Source organism: Bidens hawaiensis, unplaced genomic scaffold (genome assembly GCF_021521415.1).
Source record: "Bidens hawaiensis isolate Kalapana, Puna unplaced genomic scaffold, B.hawaiensis_p1.1 tig00018747_1, whole genome shotgun sequence".
In the NCBI taxonomy this organism is placed as follows: domain Eukaryota; kingdom Viridiplantae; phylum Streptophyta; class Magnoliopsida; order Asterales; family Asteraceae; genus Bidens; species Bidens hawaiensis.
The window spans coordinates 202334-217051 of record NW_027492840.1 but is presented as its reverse complement, the minus strand read 5'-3'; the positions used below and the strand labels follow the sequence as shown (position 1 = coordinate 217051).

Genomic DNA, 14718 nt, shown 5'->3' with positions numbered 1-14718 from the left:
TTAATCTCTTGAATATTTGAGATGAACTTGAAAGACTTGATGTTAAGGTTTGTTGTTGGAATGAAATGTAAATTGGTTATTGATTATTAGCTTGGTATTAATGACTTAGATTAATGGAAAATTATTGTTAGAGATAAACAAAACAAGGATATGTTCATAATTGTAAATTTAGGGATTTTTAGTTTTGGATCAATTAGGGAATTTTGGACGGATTATTGAATCAAGGAATGATATGGAACAACAAAAAAGAAAATGAATTAGGATATATGCTAGTAAAAGCATGGAACTATAAATTGATACTTGAAGATTTACAAAAATTGTTAAAGTTGCTAATTAAGGAAACTTTATTTAATGAAAAGTTGAATATTTGATTTTGATATGGATACTTGGCATGAATGTGTTTGATATGTGATGAATTGCATACTTGAATTAAGATAGGATGCATGATTAAAAAGATGGACTAGTTAACACATTGATGAAACTAGCAAACAACTTACTAAATAAGAAAACTTTGTTGAATGATAAATTGAAAGAACAAAATTGGATAGAACACTAAGGATGCATGAAACCCTATCAAACTAATTGAATGAATTAAACTTAAAATTGTACTTAATCAAAGTGAGAAGATTGAATTGGATAGAATTATCAAAAATTAAAAGTTACTATAATAGGGAACGTTGTTAGTTAAACACTTAGGAAATTCATAACTTGATTGGTTAATGAACTACTTGAGCTTATACGTAAATGACATGATGATTTGAACCTAGACATTTAGGCATTAATATGATATTTGTTCATATAAAAATAACAAAACTTGATTAGTAACATTATTAATAAACTTAGAATATGAACTACAAACTTAATAATTGGGTTAAACGTGTCTTGCGAAATGATTTGATCAAAACTGCAATTTATGGTGAATAATATGTCATTTATATGTGTGATTATTTCATAAGATAATTAGTGTAGACTTGTTCAAATTATTTGACTTGTCGGTAAAATAAATGGTTGAAAAACAAACCGACACAACTCTTAGGGACTGTTTTAGAACATCCCCAAAAGTTGTAAATTACTCATATATAACATAAGATAATATATGAGAAGAGGACAAGATAACAAAACTTAGTCCTAAACGGTTCGTGTCGCGAAAACCGACACGAAAACGTTAAAAAGTTGCTATTTCTAAGAAAATATTAACAAAAATGAAAATAATATATTTTTACAAAGTAACCTTCATAACTTGACTAATATATATGTAATAAGTACTTTTCATGATTTAAAAGTTACATTTTGCACGAAAAGCCGAAACGGTTCATTTTAAACATAAAACCGACAAGTATTATGAAAAATAAAAAATTAATATTTTCTTAAACTTTCCAACAATTGAAACTTAAAATATTATTTTATATTTTAAGTGTTATTTATTTGACATAGTTATTTAAATAATAGCTAACGGAAAGACGAACTATGTGTACTCGCTTATTTGCTTATGTGCTTATGTGAACACTAAAACTAGGATTAATAAACTAAAAAGGGCTTTATATAAAAACTAAAACCAAGTTTTTATTAACAAAACGTGTACTAATATAGGACACAGGATTTTGGAATGAAAAGCTACAAGCCGTGAGTTTCTTTATCGAACCCACCTTCGTTTTCAACTGAAACTGTTTTAATCGATATTTAATTGTGTTTTGGGGGAAAAGCATATTCTTCATTTCATATGGAATTTATTTGATAATGTAAAGGCATTTTAATTTACAAATTGTATCAAACCCGGGATGAGTCTAGTTGGCTAAATAATGGTTAACCCTAGAAAGAGGCACAGAAATATGGGTAGATACATCGGGGTGACGCCCCCCACTTCCAATCTCGTTGGGTTAAAAGTGGGTATAATTTGAGTCTGTATGTATCGTGTTATCAATGACGATAGTCATACGTAATGTTGTATTCTTTGCTCGTCTACAACAGCATGATTTGTTTAAGAAGTAAAATGTCTATTGTTTTTGTGATGTAATGACGGTAGATCATTGCACACAGTTTGGTGTTATAATGGTGGTAAGCCATTATACATGGGATGTTATGGATATAATTCGGGGTGTAGTGATGATTACACACGAATTGATATCAGATATAATGACAGAAGATCATTATATGGATGTGTTTTCGATTCATATATATATATATATATAGAGACTATTTTAATTATAAAGGGAAACTCACCAACACATTGTGTTGACCGTTATTTTAATATGTTTTTTAGGTAATTAAATGAAGTATGGAAGCTGCGCGAAGGGTGCAGAAAAATAGTGACGTGTGTTTGAATGAATAATGTTGAACTTGTAATTTGAATAAAAGTCATGTAATATGACACGTGTAATAACTCTAATGGTTGAATAAAGTTCAATCTTCGTTTGAAATGTACACTAAAATGTGACTGGCTGAAACGACGTCTATCACCACCCGAAGGACTTGGTCAAAGTCTTCTGCTTTTTAAATTAAGGTTTTTGGGGTGCGACAGCGGCAACGGTTAACGATGGCGGTGGTGGCCGTTGACGCTGGCAGTGCTCACCGGAGACATGTGTTTTGGGTCTTTGAGAGAGAGAAGACGAGAATGGTGGAGATGAAGATGGTGGGCGGCAAAGGAGTAAACAAGGTTGGGTTGGTTGGTGGTGCCGGTTTTGGATATTTGAGAGATAGAGAGGTAGGTTTATATATATATTTTAATATCTTTTAGTTTTAATTAATAAATAAATATGTGACTTTATAATATTATCCTCATGTGCCTTGCACGTGACTATATTTAACGTGAAAAATTAATTGTGTTAGAACCAAAGGACGTAACATGAACGATATTTGAAACATGAAGTATGCATTTGGCCATTTCTTTTGCTAAAGAACGCCCACTGAAAACGATCAAGCATAAAGGACGTGTTTTGCTATTTTGTCTTATTATTATTATTATTATTATTATTATTATTATTATTAGTTATGAGCAATGTTTTAGAAACCGGTTTCTACTCGTATTGAATTCGGTTAAAAAATGGTATAAACAGTTGAACGGGAATGTACCGCAAGGTTCAACCGTTGAATAGTTTATTCTGTAATTTCATATAAAAACAACTTCAACTCAAAAGTACATTAGTAAACATTGAGCGTCACATGAACAACGATCGAGTCAAATGATAAGGTTATACTGTGTATACGAAACCAACCTTGGATTTGTAGGATACAAAATTAGTTTATTAACAAACATCGTTTACTCATTTCCATTTTGTCTGCTACATCAGGGTCATTTTTAAAAATATTGGCCGCAAAAAATATTAAAAATCTCTTGGGTATAAAAACGGTTTGCAGGTTTAAACCGATTTTTTTTAATAATCGGCGGTACGATGTTCTAGCAAAACCGTCCAAAAATACATGGTTCTAGATACCGGTTGCCTTACCAAAATCCGATATAACCGATTTAACCGGCCATTATGTACCGGTTTTAAAAAGTTTTAAAAAATTGAATATTTTAAATAAGTGTTTCTAAATGTACCCCATTTTCAACTATGTTTACTGATTTACTTAAAGGGTGTTGTTATATGTACCCCCCCACTACACCATTTTTACTAAATATACCACCCCCTAAACTTATTACATTAATTACTATTAGCTCTTAACATTATTTATATACATATTAGTCCCTACAATTTTTTTTTTCACTTGATAATCTCCACTACATATATCAAATTAAAAACTATCACGTATTACTATTAATTTATTTTTTTAGTATTAATATTGTAAATATTTATAATATATTTTTTTGAATTATAATAGTATATAGATTTATAATATCCTTATTTTACCTCTTTATCTTTCACAAAATAAGCCTGAAACCCTAAACCCGAACCCGAACCCGAAGCCGTAAACCCAAACCCTAAACCCGAACCCTAAAACCGAAACCCTAAACCCTAAACCCGAAACCCTAAACCCAAAAACCTAAAACCTAAACCCTAAACCCAAACCCTACAAACCGAAACCCGAAACCCGAAATCATAAAAAGAAAACGCAACTTGTAAAAAAAATAATCTGAAATCTTTAATTTTGTGCTAATATGTTAATTATATGATTTCAATAGGTAATATGAAAGTTGGTTTTTTCAAGAAGGGGGGGGGGGGGTTTGACAAGCAACCAGAGGGATACGTTTAGCCTGACCCTTACTTAAATTACTACATTCATTTAACAATTATCAGTTACATATTATTCCCTTAAAAGATTCCTTTTTTACTTAATAGTCTAGTCTTTATTTAATTTATCAAATAAAAAAACAATATAATTTTCCTAATGGGTTAGGCTAAACGTACCCCCTTATGTACTTGTCATACCCCTCCCTTAGACTTTTAGTTCCTTTAACAATTTTATTTGACATATTACTACCCTCTAATTTTTTAGTCATTTCAAGTCTCCTTTAAAATATCAAATCAAATACTATAAAGTTTATTTATTTTTTATTTTTTCATTTTCTATCTTTTTGTGTTAATTTTTCTTTATCAAAATAATAATATTTAATATCATTATAAAATGTGTTTAAAAAATAATGATATAACGCCTTTATGAAAATGACAAAACGTTTTGTTTATATTTATCTTATCATATGCCTCATCCCAACAAAAAGATCATTTAAATATTTTTTTGATAGGTTTGAGTACATAAAATTAATGTCACATGAGAAAAAAACTTACTTGTTGATCAACTCTTATGTTGTTTAATCTATTTTATTGATGAAAAAAAATATGTTTCTTTTTTAAAGTAAGTTGCCTCTAAAAATTATTTTAAAAAACACTTATAGAAAAAAAATGTTTTTTTCTTGTTAATTTAAAAAAATACGTTTTAAATAAACAATTTTTGTTATTTAAAAAACAAAAAAAAGTTATAATATGAAAAAAAAAAAAAAAAAGAAAAAAAAATCTACTTAAATAATAATAATAATAAAAAAATTTCTTTCAATTATTAATGATAATAAAAGATGACAAAATGACAAAGAATAACATAAATGTTTAAATCGTATTAATTTAAAACTTGAGGGAGGAGGTACGTTTAGTAAAAATGAAGGAAAGAAGGTACGTTAAGCAACACCATTTCTAATGTTTACTTCTTTTAATCTTTGTATTATTATTATTATTATTATTATTATTATTATTATTATTTTACGTTGCTACGATATGTCACGTCGGTAGAGAATAATATTTGAAATAATAATAATAATAATAATAATAATAATATAAAAAAACCATTAAAAGACAAAAAATATATATTCAATAATTCTATATCTAAAAATTTAAAAATGACTATAAAATAAAATAAAAAAATATTTGAGGGACTAATATATCAATTAAAAGTTAAAACTGTTAAAAAAATGAAAGTTTGTAAGGAGAGTATGTTTAGAAAGAGAGGGATACATTTAGTCCAACTTACTAGTAATGTATTCCGGGAATTTTAGACAATGGAAACTTCAGCCTTCAACATTAACTCGTCAACGCGCTTAATTAAAGATTAAAGCAAAAACAAATGGCAAGGTCCACAAAGACAAAAGCCTGATTGTCATTTGTCAACCAACTTTCTTGTGTACCCATTTTGTAACCAAAAGGTATTAAATCTAGTAATGACTGTAACATAAGTTTAGTTTTGTGTTTGAACTGAACATTCAAAAATTATAGAAGAGTTTACCACAATATAATATAATAATTCCAAAATTCCAAAAAAAGCGGATAATATAATAATGCATATATCGCCATTTAAAAATTCAAGAAAGCGAATAAGTACAATCCATAGAAACCACACACAACTACACAAGTGAAAGGGAAAGAGAGTAGAAAGTGAGAAAACCTAAGATACAGCCTATTGATAACACAACGTAGAATAATAAATCAATGTACGTTAATTTACGAAAGATGGGGTAACTAACTAAACATCATGGGAGTATCATTTTGATTTTTATTCTCCATGTTTTCGCTAGCTTGCTCCCATTATCAGAGGTGTGGCCCCATGACTTTTATGTAGTAAGAGATCACAAAAGTTGTCCACACCCTATTGTCATTATACCAAGTCTCGAACCTACTGATTACGGTTTGATCATCGACTCATCACAACCAAAATTTACATCGCCAATTTTTTTACCATATTAAAAACCTATTAATTATACTAGTTTAATGGATAAAAGATCTAATTGTCATTATGAAAAATTAGGAATTATAATCTTTTCATATGAAGAAATGAAATAACATAAACGGAAAAAAAATGTTACGCTCAAAAAATTATGTCACAAGTCGCAACTAATTACTTTATTTTCTGTTAAAGTCATGTAAAATTAAGAAAAAGAACACACAAGGCCCACTAATATCATAGTGTGCAGCGTGCAGCGTGCAGTGTGTGTTAGCAGTATAGGGTTATAGTCACAAGTAAACAAAAGGCCCATTAATATTTTCTTGGAAAATTTTCTAAATGATTCATTTAAAAAGAGGAAATTTAAATGATCCATTAATAATTAATACTTTTAAAATAGACCAACAAATATGGACTGGAGCGACGGGATTCATAAATATATGAATCTCGTCTGCTTCGTCCAGATTTAAAGTGAATCCCGTCTTTTCCGTCCAAAATTTAAATAATCTCGTCTTTCTCGTCCAAATTTTAAATAATCTCGTCTTTTCAGTCCAAACTTTTAGAATTTTTTTTTCCTCATCATCATCATCTTTCTTCTTCATCACCGGTAATAAAAATAACCCATTAATGAAAAATGGTCAAGTTCTAAGATTTCTCGTCGTTGATCGATAATTATTACTCCCTCCGTCCCATTTTAAATGTCATGGGACCCAAAACACACAAATTAAGAAATGTTTGCTCATTTTATTTTATGAGCTATAAAATGACAATAATGTCCTTTAAGTTATTATGGCATAATTGAAATTGAATTTAGTATATGTAATAGTAAGGGCACAATTGAAAATTGAATTTATATGTATAGAAATGACATTTAAATTAGGACAACCAAAAATGAAAAAATTGACATTTAAAATGAGACGGAGGGAGTACTATGTTTTCCGTAACAATGATGAAGATGATGAAATTGACGAAGAAGTCACTCCGTGTTTATCGAAATCTTTCTCCTCAGACAAGTCGAAAGCTAGAAATCGATGGAGATGAAGAAGAAGAAGAAGAAGAAGAAGAAAGAGGTTGAAGGAGAGAGAAAAAGTGTTAGAGAAAAAGAAAAAAAATGTTTCTAAAAATTTGGACTGGAAAGACGAAATTATTTAAAATTTGGACAGGAAAGACGAATTCACTTTAAATTTTGATGTGAAAGACATATTTGCTTTAAACTGGACGGAGCAGACGAGATTCAAATCTTTTTAAATCTTGTCGCTTCAGTCCAAATTTGTTGGTCCATTTTGGGAATATTGATTATTAACGGATCATTTAAATTCTCTCTCTTTAAATGGACCATTTAGGGAATTTTCCCATATTTTAAAGAGTAAAGTTCCGTTTTCGTCCTTTTGGTTTGGTAAATAATGTGAATTTAGTACAAAAAGTTTATTTATTGCATTTGGACCCTCCACGTTTCTCAGTTCTTGCCAATTAGATTCCAAATCACTAACCCCGTTAAATTTAATCGTTAAGTCAAGGGTAGACGTGTCTTTTCATCCTTTCTTTATTATAATACTTATTTTAGTGAACTGCGGTTTCGTCCCTCTAGTTTGTCCAAATATGCAGTTTTAATCCAGTAGTTTCAAATATACAATTTTTCCCCCATGGTTTCATTTCACTAGCAATTAAACCTGAATTCCCTAATATCGTTAAGTATGGTCGTTGAACCCTTCACATGAGGGGCATTTTTGTTCATTGTTTTTTTTCCTTTTCCCCAAATACACCCAGCCCCTCACATGAGGGGACTTGCGAATTAGGACTGAAGTTTATTTGGGGAGAGAAACGACAAAACTGGTTGTCACGTGAGAGGCATGAAAATAGGTTAACAACCAAAATTAACGAAGTTAATAAATTCGAGTTTGATTACAAGTGAAATGAAACTACAAATACGGATATTGCAAACTTGTAAGTATTGGACTAAAACCGCAGAATTTGACAAAATACAAGGACGAAAACCTCAGTTCAATAAAATAAGTATTATAATAAATAAAGGGTGAAAAGACATGTCTACCCCTGACATAACAATTAAATTTAACGGGGTTATTGATTTGGATGTAATTGGCAAGAACTGGGAAACGTGGATGGTCCATATACAAAAAATAAAGTTTTTGGGCTATTCGCATTATTTGCCAAACCACAAAAACGAAAATGACACTTTACTCTATTTTAAATCTTGGAACAATCTTTCACATATTATTACTAGAGCCTCCCACAAATACATTATCTTAAAACATGGAACAATCTTAAAGTAACGTTTTTAGCTGATAATATTGAGCTCCTATAATCTAGAATATTAAAGCACCTACAAAAAAATCTGTAGGGTGCTAATCGTTTGAATTTCGGATCAGTTTATTCAAATTTGAAATCTTTTCTAGTTTTTTCTCTCGTATTACGGGGTTGTTTTCATTATTCGTTTATAATATTTATATATTTTTTGGATTTTAATTTTATTTATTGTACAGAAGTTAATAATATACTTATGATACAAGTGTTTCACAAATAAATAAGATGTTATAACCCGGTTTAAAAGCTATTTGGGTTTGGTGAGACCCATGACCCGCTTTTTTTAACTATAAATTTTTTTTAATTATAAATAATAAATATCTTTTTTTAAATATATCAATTATTTTTTTAGAATATCCCTATTTTATATGATTTTCATATCAAATATTTGATGATATTAATTTTAATTTAATGAGATGTTATAACCTGTTTAAGGAATATCTGGATTTGGTGAGACCCGTACCCGTGAATTCGGGTCAAATGTATGAGAAGCCTCCATTTACAAATATTACAATCTGATGGCTTGAGAGAATTTAAGGAGCAACCAGAGAACTTTTAAAGGTTTCGTTTATATAAATTATAGATGGATAGATTAATAATCTTTATATATTCAAATGTTCAGTATATGTAGATGTTAATTAATTAAATTTTCAGTCTATTGTAGTGTCAAAATTCAACACCATAAACATGACCCGTGAACAAAGAAAAATACAAATAATAATAAAAAAAAACATAAAAGCTAATATATACCCAATTTCTCTTTCATGAGACGCCGAGGTATTTATTACCCTCATTATCCGACCACCGGAAAAAAATGATTGCTCTCCAATACTCCGGCGACTCTTACACTGTCGATTGTAACAGTCCTCCCATCAATTCTTCATTCATATCCATTATCAATTCTCCATTGATAACAACCGTATTCCGTTACAATTGTTGCTTGTTATCTATACCCCCACTGTAACCCTAATTCTCTGCCTCAGCTATCTCGCTCTAAACCCTAGCCGCATCAAAAGGAAAATCAGTAACATCGGCACCTTTATGTGTATGCTTCCTCTCGCCCTCAAATCAAATATCTTCTCATCTATAATTGGATTCAGATAAAGGTTGTGATTATCACTGAATGTGAAATTGAACTTTTACACTTAATGTAGATGGACACAAGGACGATCTTTCAAGGCATTTGAGACCAAATAGTGTGGGCTGAGCAAAATAAACGATAGGTATGCAAACTTGATTTTCGTTTATTTTTGAAATTAGGCTAAAGTTTTGTGTTTGAAATAGGATTATAGAAAATTGGTTACTTTTTTGCTTATTGATATGGCTGATTTGATCATTTAGTGAGTTAAATATGAATTTTGTTCACAATTTTTTTTGTCTATTTTGATGTTGAATTCTTGTGTTAATGAATGAAGTTAATAATTTTCAAAATATGCAGGTTTCAATTTTAAGGGACCTATCATGATGATGATCAGAAACAAAGGTGACTGATATGCCAAGCGCCATGATCACACCTGCCAAGTAAGTAGTAGAACAGGGCTAAATTGTTTTTACTGGTTTCAATAATTAAGAGTTTTATGTATTGAAGTTTTCTAATTCGATTGTTAACAAGTTTTTTTATGCATATGTTCATGGATACTCAGTTCTTCACATTTTTGCATATTTGGATTTTCTTAAGGTGACAGCTACTCCGACACGTATAGGACAATATGATATTTTTACCCATATCATCTTCTTGCTAAAGCCCTTAAAATGCTTTATGATGCCACATCCACTCCTCAACGCCTGGGTGTTAATTGGCCAGTAAAGGGAAGGCATCAAATGACACCGACTGTTTAGTAACATTGGTATGCATTTATATGTTTTTTTACGTGCCATAGTATACTCTTTCTCTTATTTGGGTATTAACTGGCCAGTAAAGGGAAGGCATCAAATGACACTGACTGTTTGGTAACATTGGTATGCATTTATATGGTTTTTTATGTGTCATAGTATACTCTTTCTCTTATTTGAAGCTGACCAATGTAAGGTATTCTGTCTTTTTGGTAGAATGATAACTATATAATGGCTCCTAGCAACATTTTTTTTGTGGGTTGCCTTGGTCATCTACTTTATATGTTCTCCAACTCAACGGGCGATAAAAAACCGGCTTTGCTTACTTTTTAGACCCTGGATACTGGTCAGGGAAAGGTGGAAATCGGGTCAAAGGTAATTCATTAAATTATCATATATGCTTTGTGCTAGGCATGTAAATGAATTGAACGAACATAAATGAGCCATGTTCGGGTTTGTTCCTTTTAAGTTAAAAGGACGGGCGATCGAACTCAACAAATAAATGAATGTGTGGTTTTCTTATTCATGTTCTTTCATTAAGAAAATGGACGTGTTCGTTTACCAGAAGACTGAAATTTGGACATAGCATAGGGAACTTCTGCGGTGATCGCAAAGATCCACACCATTGACCTTCTCAAAACTGACATGCTTAAAGCTGGAATGAGAGCTAACAGGTAACTAAAATACTTATTATTTTATTTAACCAGCCAATAAATCTGGTTTTATGTTAGTACTATTAGTAATACTTTGTTGAAATTTGATACATTCAGGTATGGAATATTGGGTAAAAGATTTAATGATACATTTGGGCATGCTGGAGGACCTATTTTGGGAGGTCTTGTAGGGTTAAACAAACCCAATAATCATGGCGTTCCCTACTCGTTAACCGAAGAGTTTACAAGTGTTTACAGAATGCATTCTCTCTTGCCTGATGAACTCATCATTAGGGATGTCAAGTCTGCACCAGGCCCAAACAAGTCCCCTAAAATTGCTAGAAGGTACTAGCTTCACACCCAAATACATTTGTCCTTTTTTATGTATAGTCATGAAGGTTTATTGAGTAATGCATGTTGATAATTATGTATTTACATGCAGTGTTAACATGATTGATTTGATTGGGAACAATGTAGAGAACAAACTGTTAGAAATTGGATTTAAAGCACAAATGGTATCAATGGGACATCAAGCGTGTGGGGCGCTTGAGTTGTTTAACTATCCAGTCTGGCTAAGGGACATTGTCCCACAAAATGTGGATGGGAGACCACATCGACTTAGCATCACTCGATAGTAAGCATTTTCTTTCTCTTCTGTTTTTCAGTAACGAATGTTTGTAAGTGTATATATGATCATTGATCCTAACCTATATATAATGATATTTTGATGCAGTTTTGTTGATCACTTTTGAGTTCCGTAGATCACTTTTGTTGATCCCAGTCGCCAGTTGGGAAGATCTAACTGAGGATGAAGAAGCTATTGCCACATTACGTGAAGTGCATGGTGATGATGTCGAACAACTTGATCTGTTGGTAGGAATGATGGCTGAGAAAAACATCAAAGGGGGTTCGCCATTAGCGAGACAACTTTTATAATCTTTCTAACCATGGCATCAAGGAGACTCCAAGCAGATAGATCCTTCACTAGCAATTTTAACGAAGATGTGTACACCAAAAAAGGGTTTGAATGGGTGAACACAACCGAGAGTCTGAAGGATGTGTTGGACCCACACTTTCCAGAGATGACCGGTACATGGATGAATTCAACGAGTGCCTTTTTGGTGTGGGTACTGCATCGCAACCACATAACTACATACCGATTTATTTCCGTCCCCACCCCCCCCCCCCCCCCCCCCCCGTTGATAATGCATTGATAGATGAAACTGTTAAAATTTTAGTTTGTATGTATTAGGTGTTGCACTTATTGGGCTGCCTTATGTAATATTTTTGATTTTGTTATGTATGCATTATTTAAGTTTCTTATGGCCTAAAAGAATAAGAAGCTGTATTGTATTTTATTTTATGAAATAAATTATATATGTTCAAATTATAACATTTTTTTTAACGTCAAATTACAACATTGGTTGGGAGAGGTGTTCATAATAGATCCATTTACAGATATTTGTATACACGTATTAATTTATAATTCTTATGGTAAAAAATCCATGAATTAACTTTTTAATGATGAAAGTTGGTTAAATGATTTGTTATAAATATCATGAATTTTGATGTCTGTTGCAAATGTATTACAACACATATTGGAATTATCGAATAGTGGTTTATGCTACAAACTTTATATATTACAACATATATTTTTATTTTTAGGATTTGTAGGTAAGCTTTTTTTCTCCTGAGTCACTACTGATTTTTTTTATAATTACGACCCGGGGTTTTTTTATAATATCGAATAGTGGTTTGAACAACTATAAACAACAAAATGAATCCACGTTGCATTACCCGCCGCAACACGCGGGCTCTTCTACTAGTATATATATATATATATATATGTCTGATTTCTTTTGAGAACCACTTTGAGTTATAAGAACTCGAAAGAACTCATCATAACAATTTTTTTTTCTTGAATTTGTTTTTACACATATGTAATACGTAAGTGTAAGTAACGTAAAAAAAATTTGCAGTGTTTTTTTACACACCGAATCAACTTATTACACATGTGTAACTAACATTTAAACTTGTGTAATCATCAAAAATATTTATTCTCTCTCCTGATTAATTTTTAATCAGATTTATTCTCAGCCACATATTTAATACTCATTTAATTAAATGTGGTCCATATTGAGTTCTTAAAGTTCTTACAACTCATCAAGGTTCTCAAAATATCTCTCCCCTATATATATATATATATATCATAGTTATTTGGATAAATTGGTTAAACTGAACAAACCAAATTCTAAAATATTTATAACTAATATCCTAGCCAAAAAATCGAATTGTTAAATCTCAATCTTCTAGCATTTTCCCGAATGACCATTCATCGCGATTACCTTGACACCAAAGAAGAGTTCGGCCCAATTCTTTATTTCTGTCCTAGTTGATCATGATTTGACATTCAGATATGCTGAAGAACTGATTCACAATATGGTTCTTTTTTTTTGTAAATACATGTTTTTCGATTTTTTTTTTCAATTTTCAGTTTTTTTCCACACAAGTAGACGTGCACAAAATAACCGGTGGACCCGACCCAGAACCAGGTCGTACTCGGTTTGGGTATTTATATACCCGAAAGTCCTACTCGGTTCCTCATATTATTTCCCAAATCGGGTCGTACACAAGTTACAAATGCTTAGGTAAAACTTAAAAAAGAGATGTTAATTCAGATACCGTTAAAACCCATTTTTTATTTTTTTTAATTCGGTTTTTAATTTTCGGGTTTTCTGCTTTAACATATGACAGATGACCTTGGCTTGTCAGGGTTCGAATCTTGATCTCACCCGGTTCTACCGGCTCCTTGTTGTCGTGCCGTTTGACGGGCGTGGGGGTGGGCTTTATCCGGGTAATCCCTCAATAGGTGGACCGCTAGGAGCTCCGTCCATCGAAACTCGTGGCCGGCTCGAGCTACCTTTAGCCAATGGGGGCCGCGTACGGAGTACCTGACGTTACTTAGTTGTTCGTTCTAAAAAAAACATATGCTTAGGTAATAGAGAGACTAGGGATTCGTACCAACTAGACGTGCACAAAAAAACCGGTTCCGGACCCGAACCGGTGTACCCGACCCGGAACCGGTTCCAGTTCGCACCCGGTGGTCCTAATACCCGGTTTGGGTATTTATATACCCGAAATCCGTACCCGGTTACACATATTTATATCCCCAATCGGTCGTACCCAGTTCCATTTTGGAACCGGTTCCGGTTCCTACCCGGAATAACCGGTTCCGTCGGGTATTTTACAGCAGGTCAGAAAGTAGCCGTTGGAACTGGTTCCAACGGTAATATAGCCGTTGGAACCGGTTTCTGAGAGAAAAATAGCCATTGTAACCGGTTCCAACGGTAATATAGCCGTTGGAACCGGTTTTTCTTGTCCAAATCCTTTATATAAATTGTTTTTCACCCATTGTTTCACCACCAAGCTCAAAAATAATCTAAAGTACTTCTCGTTTAACAAACCCGACAATCAGATTCAATAATATTATGACACCTACCAAAAATACTAACAACAAGGTTAACAAGAACGCTTTTATTAAACCGGTTCGTGCTCAAGATGACCCACGAGTTCTTGCGGTCGTCGACCATACCCGTAACAAAGAAGTATGGAAGAATTGGGATTTGGTTATCCCTATCGAAGGTGATCAAAAGGCTCGTTGCAAACTTTGTGGAACTTTCTTAAAGCACTATTCCAACTCGACTTTGAGAAAGCCCATCGAGAAGCCATTTTGCAAGGCCTTGAAAGGCATTCGCGTAACCGACCA

At 32.1% G+C, this 14718-nt stretch overlaps 1 pseudogene across 1 annotated transcript; it reads left to right on the top strand.

Annotated features, from left to right (window-relative positions):
* Positions 1–2533: 2533 nt before the first annotated feature.
* On the top strand, positions 2534–12626 carry LOC143556865 (alpha-dioxygenase 1-like; annotated as a pseudogene). Its single transcript, XR_013139456.1, has 7 exons — positions 2534–2701; positions 10891–10973; positions 11070–11297; positions 11395–11586; positions 11686–12121; positions 12205–12230; positions 12618–12626. The product of XR_013139456.1 is annotated as an alpha-dioxygenase 1-like (transcript).
* Positions 12627–14718: the final 2092 nt, after the last annotated feature.